Source organism: Rhinopithecus bieti, unplaced genomic scaffold, assembly GCF_001698545.2.
Source record: "Rhinopithecus bieti isolate Rb0 unplaced genomic scaffold, ASM169854v2 scaffold_3948, whole genome shotgun sequence".
Taxonomy (NCBI): Eukaryota; Metazoa; Chordata; class Mammalia; order Primates; family Cercopithecidae; genus Rhinopithecus; species Rhinopithecus bieti.
The window spans coordinates 989306-999192 of NW_016804646.1; the positions used below are offsets into that span (position 1 = coordinate 989306).

The 9887-nt window shown below is 43.8% G+C and overlaps 1 protein-coding gene across 1 annotated transcript in view; it reads left to right on the plus strand.

Moving 5' to 3' along the window:
* PDE10A (phosphodiesterase 10A) overlaps positions 1-9887 on the plus strand; it is a 702663-nt gene that overhangs the window by 87180 nt on the left and 605596 nt on the right. The window lies entirely within an intron of this gene.

The following is a 9887-nucleotide window of genomic DNA, read 5'->3' on the forward strand; positions in this document are numbered from 1 at the left end:
TTTTTTTTTTTTTTTTTTCCTGTAAAGGTATAGACTGTTAGCTGCCACTTGGGAGCATGGGCCGTGTGCTGGGCACTCTATTAAATACGCGCTACGCCAGTCCCAGTGCTTACCAGTCCCCTTGTATCTCTGACGGTGCATATCAGAATCCTCATTGTTCAGATGCTGAAACAATGGCTCAGACTAGCTGTGATGAAGCTGAGCTGCGATTCAAACCCAGGTGGGCTTGATTCCAAAGTCAACATTCTTTCTCATTGGCTTTGCAAAGTACAACACTCTAAATACACATCAGATTTTATTCACATACTTTGGAAATTTTGTTTGCATTTTTAACTCCAGTTTAGTTATAGGATTTTATAGTATATTGAGGGTGGGGTGGCAATGGAGAAATTGAGGAAGTACATTCATTTTACTAGGAGCTAAAGCTTTATCCCCTTTGTAGAACTAAATTAGACTTTTAAAAAATCTCTTGCTTTTAACACCCCCAAGATGTTATTAAAAGAAACCTTCAAATATAGTTTTTATTCTGGCAGTATTGTTTTTAAACTGGCATGACACTATATATACGAGTTGCCTTGTGAATCTTCCAAACAGAAAGCACTGTACTTAGCAGATTTGTCAGCAATTTATTTAGATGCGGTTTGACTATCTGATGAGCCATCACAACATTCCCATCTGTTCGTCAGGGAGGGAGTTGGAATGTAAACAGACCCAGGCACTGTTTTCTGACTGCCTGAGTTTTCTGGCCATCTTGTCTACCTTGTCACCAGCGTCCTGTTCATTAAAGCCTCAGCGGTCTCTTGAGTCCTGCTTAACACTGGTCGGCCCCATCTCTATGTCTCCACCCCCAGATATGATTGCTCTATGTCATCACATTGCACCATTCATGCCACATGTGTTTATTGAGCATCTAGTTTATGCCAGGCATTATTCTAGGCATTGGGGATACAAAAAAGAACAAACTAGAGTAAAAGCCCTGAGCCTTGCATTCTAGAGGAGAAAAGAGAAAATAAACAAGATGCATCCGTTTCAAAAAATACATTGAAGGTGATGGGGGCAGGTGTTTGACGTGGGAGCAAGCCTTATAGAGACTTAAGGAGAGGGCATTGTAGACAGAAGGAAGGAAGGAAGGAGGGCAAACGAGCCCTTTGGAGAAGAAGTTTGGGTTTGGTGGAACAGCAATGAGTTGGGGTAGTAGGAGAGAAGCCAGTGAGGGGAGATTTGTCAACGTGGGCTTGGGAGATGAGCACCCATAGGCCATGAATGGCTGGTCTAAGGCATTTGGCTATGAGCTAAGTGAGAAGCCAGAAGAGGGACTGTCCCCACGCTTGGAAGCTCTTGTGCAAGGCCAGAGGAGCAAGTGAGAAGCTGCCTGCTGACCTGGCACCACCCGGCGAGGAGCAATCTGCTTTCTGATGCTTCCACCTGGAACCAATGGGGCGGCCAGTTACATCCCTCAAACCCTGCTATAAATGCCTTAATGTCACTCCCAGCCACCTCTGTGACATATCAGGCCATTGCTTCAATTGTTATCCTGCAGCCATAATATACACAAAACCAGGAAGCCGGTTTCTATTGTATCTCCTATTTGCCCTAAGCTACGGTGTCCAAGTCCAACGGACAGCCACTAACAAGGCGAGCAATACAAAATTGTGCTATAACTTTGTACAATTTCTTATCTAAGTCCCTCCCATTGCCAGCTCCAGACCTGCCCACAGAGTACTCAAAACCCAAGGTAACTTTGCAGTCTCTCTTTTTTCCTCCTTTCTTCCTGTGTGTGGCACAGCCCCAGCCAGGGGCCCTGGGAGTGTGTAAAGTCAGGCTCTTCAAAGTCCACAGTGCAGTTCCTTTTCCCTGGACTGATGTGGTGCCTTCAATTCCTCTCAAATTGGATTAAACCAAGTTTGACTTTTGTGCTCCATTTTTTTTTTCAACATTGCAATGAATTACCAAGACACAGCTTTCTACAGAGAAGCAACTTTCTCCAGACCTTCACTGCCATTTTGGACACACAACCCCAAACCCAAAACGTGTCCACGGGATCAACCCACAATGCAAACAACTGCTTTCTAAGCAAAAGCCCGGTTTCTAGGAGGCAGCCCACCTCTGACCTGTCCCGCAGTGCACAGCGTGTGGTAGGTGGAGGAAGATGGCGGACGAGAAATCCGAGGAAATTCACCACGGAGCAGCTTTCTGGTTTCAGCTGTTCTAGGGTGCCATGGAAAACACACTGCTTGATGAGACTCCACCCTGGAGATTTGCTACTCAGTGAAAAGACACATCCCATTCACGGATTGGGACGCTGGAGTCCCCATGTTCTGGGAAGAGGTCTGTCTTGGCAGGCTGCCTTGCCTCTGGAAAAGCAGCATCTGAAATGCCCCCTCCTCTGACAATACAACACGGAATTGGCAGGGGGACACTTCCAGCCTTCACTAGGCTTGCCTTGGTGTTATCACACGCAGCCTGTGCGTTCCAGGTTCCCGGCCGCCTTGCTGGGTTGGATGTGGATTCTTTTTGGTGGCCTCTGCTGCTGTGACTGGAACCCACATTGAGAAAAAGCAACTCCCAAGCAAAATCAAGCACTCTGCAATTCCTTAAAGCCCGTTTCTCTTTTCTCCATGTTTCTCCAACCCAAAGGTAGTCCAAGACGTTTTTGGCTGCCTTTGTGGGTGTTGTTTATGGACTGTCCCCTTTGGGAGGCGCTTTCTCATTCTCTAAGAAGAAACAAAACAAAACACAAGACCCGCCTTCCCGGGTGGGCGAAGCCCTGCATGGCAGCCCTCCCTAGCTCTCTGTGAACAGGGAAAGGGTCCAGCTGCTTCCTGTGGCCTCGCTTCCATCCATGCTTCCTTGTAATAATTTTTGTGAAGATTATTCTGGGGCTGCAAAACAGCCTTACTTTTCAAAGTATTCTTGCTCCTCCTCTCCCAGGCATTTGCTGAAATAAGAGGTTCCTCCCAGTTTTGGGAAACATATTCCTCAGTTCCTGACTTGACTCCAGAACGACACCTGTTTAAAGTTCACCCTCTTCTCTGGGTTTCCAATGTTGTCCTAAGACTCGAGGTGTAGTTTTTTGTTAGTTCCTTTGTTGGTTTAAAGTAGCAGCGACTGAAGCCTGTTCTCTCTACAGATCTGACTACAGTTTTCTCTCTGGCTCTGAACAAACTATTTTGCAGAGCCAGAGATGTCCAGGCATGGCCTCAGCCCTCACCTCTGCTGCTCTGGGCACGGCCTCAGCCCTCATCCGTGCTGCTCTGGGCTGTTCCACGGTCCTTCTCCCACCTCTGCAAGGAGGCCCATCACTGGTCTGAGGCATCCGCTCCTCCTGCAGGGTGCTTTGTTCCTCTTACTTGCTGGATTCCACGAACTGCGATGGCACTCAGGTCTGGGCAGCACACGAACCCCTGACACCTGGGTGAGGAGCAGGATGGTGAGGGGGAAGGAAGCTGAGGCCACAAACTTCAGGGTGACCAGTGACTCTCAGCCCAAACCTCAGAGCTCCTCTTTGCAGAGTCTGCAGCGAGCGACTGCGGCTCCCACTGTGCAATGTACTGAGAGTGTCTCTGAACTGACTTGCGCCTGAATCGAGTTCCAGCAACGGGAGGCTCCCAGGAAGTGCAGCTGCTGTCACGGAGGGAGGCTCTCACCCGCCCCTCACCTGAGCCTCTAGCACATACTTATGCCCCTGGCCTTCCACGCTGGGAACAGCGTTACCCACCTCTGGGGAAAGAGATGTGGTGATGGCCCAGATCCTGAATCTCCCATGCAGGACCAGTGAATCCTGCAACCACGGCCGCAGGCCTGCACTGCTCTGGGACTCCAGGCGATGGAGCCTTGCACCTTGCAGCCAGGGTTTTGGCCCCATCACCATGAGTAGTCTCCTGCTATGTAAAAGCCAAGAAGGCTGCTTGTCCTGATGAGTTCAAAACCTAGTTGAAAATATGCAGAGGGGTCCTCCTAACACAAGACCCTGCTCTGTGATTGCCTGGCCCATAAAGAGAGGGTTAAGGTTCCCAGACAGAGCCCTACCTCTCAAGACCTGTCCAGCAAGGACAGGGCTGTAAGCACCTGCATTCCTTCCTTCTGCAACCCAGGAGCGAAGGCCGTCTTGGCTATTAATTTATTTACCTGGACTCCGATCTACCATGTGACTTTGGTCACGTTACTTCACCTCTCTTGGCAATAGTCTCTTTACTTTTTGCAACCCAGGGACTGGGCTCCTTCAGTGCCTCTTAGAACTCCTGATCCTAAGGGAAAGGATCTGACCTTTAGGCAGCGTAAGTGTTCTCTTTCCTAGGCACCTCTCCTATTCCAGGCTTCCTCTGTTCCATGGGTTCCTTTTCCTCCCCGTGTGTGCATTCTCTGGCACCTGCCAGAGGACCCCTTCCCAGGTGTTCCTTCCACCTCATCTTCCCATTATTTCTATTCTTTCACCTTGCTTTGTCCTAATCTGACTTTTTGAAGCCATTATCTATTATTTCATTATAAAAAGTCCAGCTTGGGTCCCACCAAGTTAATTTCATGACTGACTATTGGTTTGAGACCTGGAGTTTGAAAAACATTGCTTAATATGAACTTAAAGGCCAAGTGCATAACCCCTGTCATTCAAGTGGCTTTGGTACCATGGGTCCTAGGACAGGTCCCTGCAGAAGGCAAGTGGTAGAAAAGGAAGAAGGAATCTCAGGATGTGAGTTCATAGGAGGCTAGGAAAAGTGCGAAATGTTTTTATGCTGGTAAAGCTAAATGGAGAGCTTCCTCCTTTCCACTGCATCCTTGGAGCAGTACTGACCAAAGCACTTTGTGACACAGAAGGGTCTTACATGACTTTAAACTCCTCTCCAGGAGTTCACTGTTCCAAGATGACTGGCTTTGCCACCAGTTTCATGTAGGGAAGGAAGGAAGGAAGGAAGGAAGGAAGGAAGGAAGGAAGGAAGGAAGGAAGGAAGGAAGGGAGGGAGGGAGGGAGGGGAGAGGAGGGAAGAGGGGAGGAGGGAGGAGGGGAGGAGGGAGGAGGGAAAGAGGGGAGGAGGGGAGGAAGTAGGGAGGGAGGAATGAAAGAGGGAGAGAGGAAGGAAGGAAGGAGGGAAGGAGGGAAGTGGGGGGAAGGAAGGAAAGAAGGAAGGAAGAAAGGAAGGGAATGAGGAAGGAAGGAGGGAAGGAGGGAGAGGAGGGAGGGAGGAAAGAAGGAAGGAAGGGAGGGAGGGAGGAAGGAAGGAAAGAAGGAAGGAAGGAAAGAAGGAAGGAGGGAAGGAAGGAGGGAAGGAGAGAGGGAAGGAGGGAAGGAAGGGAGGAAGGAAAGAAGGAGGGAGGAAGGTGGGAGGGAGGGAAGAAGGAAGGACGGAAGAAAGGAAAGAAGGAAGGAAGGAGGAAAGAAGGGAGGGAAGAAGAAAAAGGGAAGGTAAAAAGGAATAAGGAAAGGAGGAAAAAATTGTTTTATAAAATAACACATCTTTTCCGAATTATAAGAACATATACTATTATTTTTATGACTAGATTTGTGTCTAGTAAGGTTATTACTGCTTTGCTTTTAAACCTGACATTTGGAAAACTCCATGTGCTGTCACTGGTTGCATGCAGTCTTTTCAGCTCCTGGCCAACATTGTTAATATTTGGATTTTATGAACCTTTAGCACTTGCAAGTGTTTAATAATCACTCTCATTCTTTTGAGGCTGCTTTTTTTTGTTGTTGTTGTTTTGTTTTTTTATTTTTTGTTTTCAGTTAAAAAAGTATTGGTCAGGCGCAGTGGCTCACGTTTGTAATCCCAGCACTTCGGGAGGCCGAGGCGGGTGGATCACGAGGTCAGGAGATCGAGACCATCCTGGCTAACACGGTGAAAACCCATCTCTACTAAAAATACAAAACATTAGCCAGGCATGGTGGCGGGCGCCTGTAGTCCCAGCTACTCTGGAGGCGGAGGCAGGAGAATGGCGTGAACCCGGAAGGAGGAGCTTGCAGTGAGCCGAGATCATGCCACTGCACTCCAGCCTGGGCAACAGAGCAAGACTCTGTCTCAAAAAAAAGAAAACAAAAGAAAAAAAGAGTATTATATGCTTACTGCAGATAATTACAGAAAAGAAAAGAATTTTAAAATTACCATGTAAATGGCTATTTAAAATATATGAACATATGTATTTTTAATATTTAAATGCATATATGTATATACATATGTGTTTTAGATTCCTTACAAGTATAACCATGCTATTTACAGTTAATAAAAAGTGTTTGTTAGTGAAATTAATAGATATGGACAAGATTCTTAATGATTATTAAATAAAGATTAATACATATAAAAGATCAAGATCTTTAAGGGTTGAGTCGCTTTTAATTGTGTGTATGTAAATGTAGACTAGGAATAACAATTTAATCATGTCTACTAATTTAAACAACCTCTACATAGACTTTGTAGACATAAATATAATAAAATTTCATTTATTTATGATATAAAATTTCTTCTCTCCAATATTTGAAGTAAATTTCCTGAATTGGTTGAAATTAGTAAGGTTTTGGTATGAAAATACCATTACTTTTGTAAAGTTAAAGAAATCACTTTATGTAGTGGGATGGCTGTGGCTCTGCATAACAATTCTTTACAAATATCTACATCTACGGTTATTTGGAGACTGGAGAGTGGTGATGTTTCCTTGTACACGGTGAATAACATATTCTATTAAACAAAAGCTCATAATGACTAAATAATGAAAGACACGAAATATCTAAAAATGATAAAAGAATTTCGGTAAATATGACACAAAAGCTAAAATAACAAAGAAAACTCAAATCTATTAATTAGTAGACAAATTACTTTGGTAGACATTGTTGAATGAAGGTCTTAGAATGTGACCAATTTTATGCTGCTTAAAAAAAGAAGGAGAGTTGAATGTGACTTATACTGGATTTGAGTCTTTCTGAGTAAGATTCCATGGTTATGCCCAAATGCAGTACTAAGTGAAAACAAAAACACTAAGGGAAATTAATGGAAATTAAGACATTTTAACTTAGAGAAATGTAAAATATAAAAAGAACACTTCTTTTCTTATGTTTACATTTGTTTGTTTAATAATCTACAGTATAGGAGATCCTTGCCCTCCAAAAAAGCTTGCTGCCTAGAAAAGTCCCCTTAGAAGGATTTGACCCAAATTAGAGGAAAAAATTGTACCATAAAGAGAGAAAAATTATTGAGCAAGACTTTATTTTGAAAAATTAAAGTTAGTGATTATATTTATAGTCTAAGAAATTAGGTATTAATTTCCTGTATGGGTTGATTCTTAAGTTACTTTTTACTCTTGGCCAATGACCTCTCTTCATTGTTTATTGCAAAAATAGGATCAATCATAGAGACTCCCCTGTCTCTTTCCCTATGTAGGCCCATCCAGATCCATGGAGGTCTCCACATCTCCCTTCCCCTAAGGCATATGTAATGGCCTTACCCCAACACAGACCAGCCCCTCCACTGCTGCTTCAGATTCCATTCCCTCTCTCTTCTCAAAGACTTTGTCTTGAAATTACCTTCCTCTTTACTATACCACCAATTATTTCCTTTGTACTTGGCCATTCCCTTCAGCATTAAAACTTCTCTCATACCTTTCATCTTTGGTGTATCAACCCTCCTAAGTCCTATAATTCTCTCCAGTTACTGCCCTGCTCCTCTGTTCCCCTTGAAACCAATGTTTCCATTCCCACTTCCTCCTTGGCCCATTGCAACCAGGCTTCCATCTCTCCACTCCAACGAAACCATCCTTGTTATGGTCCCCAGTGGCCTCCTTCTTGCTAAATCCAGTGGCTATTTCTCTGCCCTCTTCTTGATGCCCTCTTCTTTTTCCACAGATGACTGCTTCCACCTTAAAGCATCCTCTTCCCTTGGTTTCTAGGACGTCTCATCCTCCTGTTTCCTCCTGGCTGTTCTCCATCTTCTCTGTTGATAAATGTTGAAGTACTCAGCCTTTTTTGTGTGTCTACACTACACTTTCTCCCCAGATGATCTCATCCAAAGTAATGGCTTTAATCACCATCTTTATGAAAATAATTCCCAAAATGTTACCTCCACCTTTTATCCTTCCAACTTCCAGTGAGTAGCAGCCTGTTATACAACAGTTTCCTGGACCTATGCACATGGATGTCTTATTGAAACCTCAAACTCAACATGTCCAAAGGAGAAATCTAATTTGTCTTCCTCCAATTGTCTTTTCTGTCTCCTAGTCTCAATATGTGGCACCAAACTCCAACCACAACTCTCTCATTATTGATCTCTCACTTCCCTATATCCATCACATTCAAACCCTAAAGAAGTTCTGTCAACTTTACTTCCAGAATGAATCCTAAATTCATCTACTTTCCTCCATCTTCACTAGTACTAAACTAGTTCAACTTCTAACCAAATTAGCCTTCCTCCATGTTCCACAGTGTAGTCAGAGCAAGCAGAAAAAGTTTTTTAAAAACTGAAACCATATAAAACACAATTAATATTCTCCAATGAACTCCCAAAGCAGAAGAATAAAATTTCAAACTCCTTACAAAATTCTGTAAAAACTGAACCTCACCTAACTCACCAACATCCTATTACTCTCCTTTATCATACCTCAATTTTACTTTGGAAGTAAAGCAACAGGACTTGACAAAGAGTTAAATGTAGATGAGGAAAAAAGTGTCAGGAGTGACTTCTGTGTTTCTATCTTGCTCAATTTGTAGTGTTAGTAACAGTAATGCTGGCTGCTGTGACAAATAGACCACATATAAATGGCTCAAACACAACAGAAGTTATTTCTGGTTCACATAACAGTATAAAATGTGTGTTCCTGGTCTGGGCAGCTTTCCCTCATGTACCCAGGACCCTTTCTTCTGCAGCCTTGCCTTCTCCAGGGACTCACTGTTGTCTGTGCCCCGACTGTGGAAGGATGATGAGTGTGGAGAAGACACATCTGCCCTTCAGTCTTGGCCCAGAAATAATGCTGATACCTCCACTGACATTTCACTGGCAAGAACAGCCCATGGGCCACACCTGAAATGGGAAGGATGGCAAGGAAATATCATCACCAGTGGGTAGCCACTTCCTAGAACTTCCTTCTGTAGATGGGCTCACAAATTCCAGCCCTGTCACAGATAACCATTCTTTGAAATAAGGAATGCTGAAGAGAGCCAGTTCTGTGAGGGAGTATTGGGAGTTCACACCATATCAAGGAAGAGCAAAGAGAGGAGAAGTAATTCAGGGTGCACCACCTATGCATGTGATGCCAAAAACAACCCACCAGTTGGGATAAAAAACAGTCAACTTACCATTTGACCTTGAATCCAGAAACACCAATCAAAGGAGAATGATCACTGCTCGGCAGCCGGCTTGCCTCTTGCTCATTTTCGCATCACATAAATCCAGCCGAGGAAGCACAGGTTCAAATCGTGGCATCTGTTTGCAGATCTCTGAGAAACAAGGGTTGTGGTGAGAGGAGTGGAGGTGTGGTTGGTCGATATGGGGTGGGCTTTTCTGAACAAAGATTCTGAGAAGACCATGAGCTTGTCAGACAGAAATGTAATCTGCATATGTGATCCATGCAGTTCTACTTATAGATTGTATATACATATACAAAATGTGTCTTTGTTTTTATTCAATTTGGAAATAATTATTGACCATGATTTCCTACAGCTCACACAAATGAGGTAAGAACAAAGGTTATCAATAGTTAATAATCGACTGGGACTATTTGAAAAGCAACTTGGACAATGGATTGAATCAATATCTCTGGATACTCTGACCTCAACCATGCATATCAGATAATCTAATGTCTGGTGGATAATTTTAAGTGACAGGACTGGACTTAGTAATGGGGACAAATAAATGAGAACAAAGAAAATGAGAAAAACAATTCTTTTTTTTTTTTTTTTTTTTTTTTTTTTT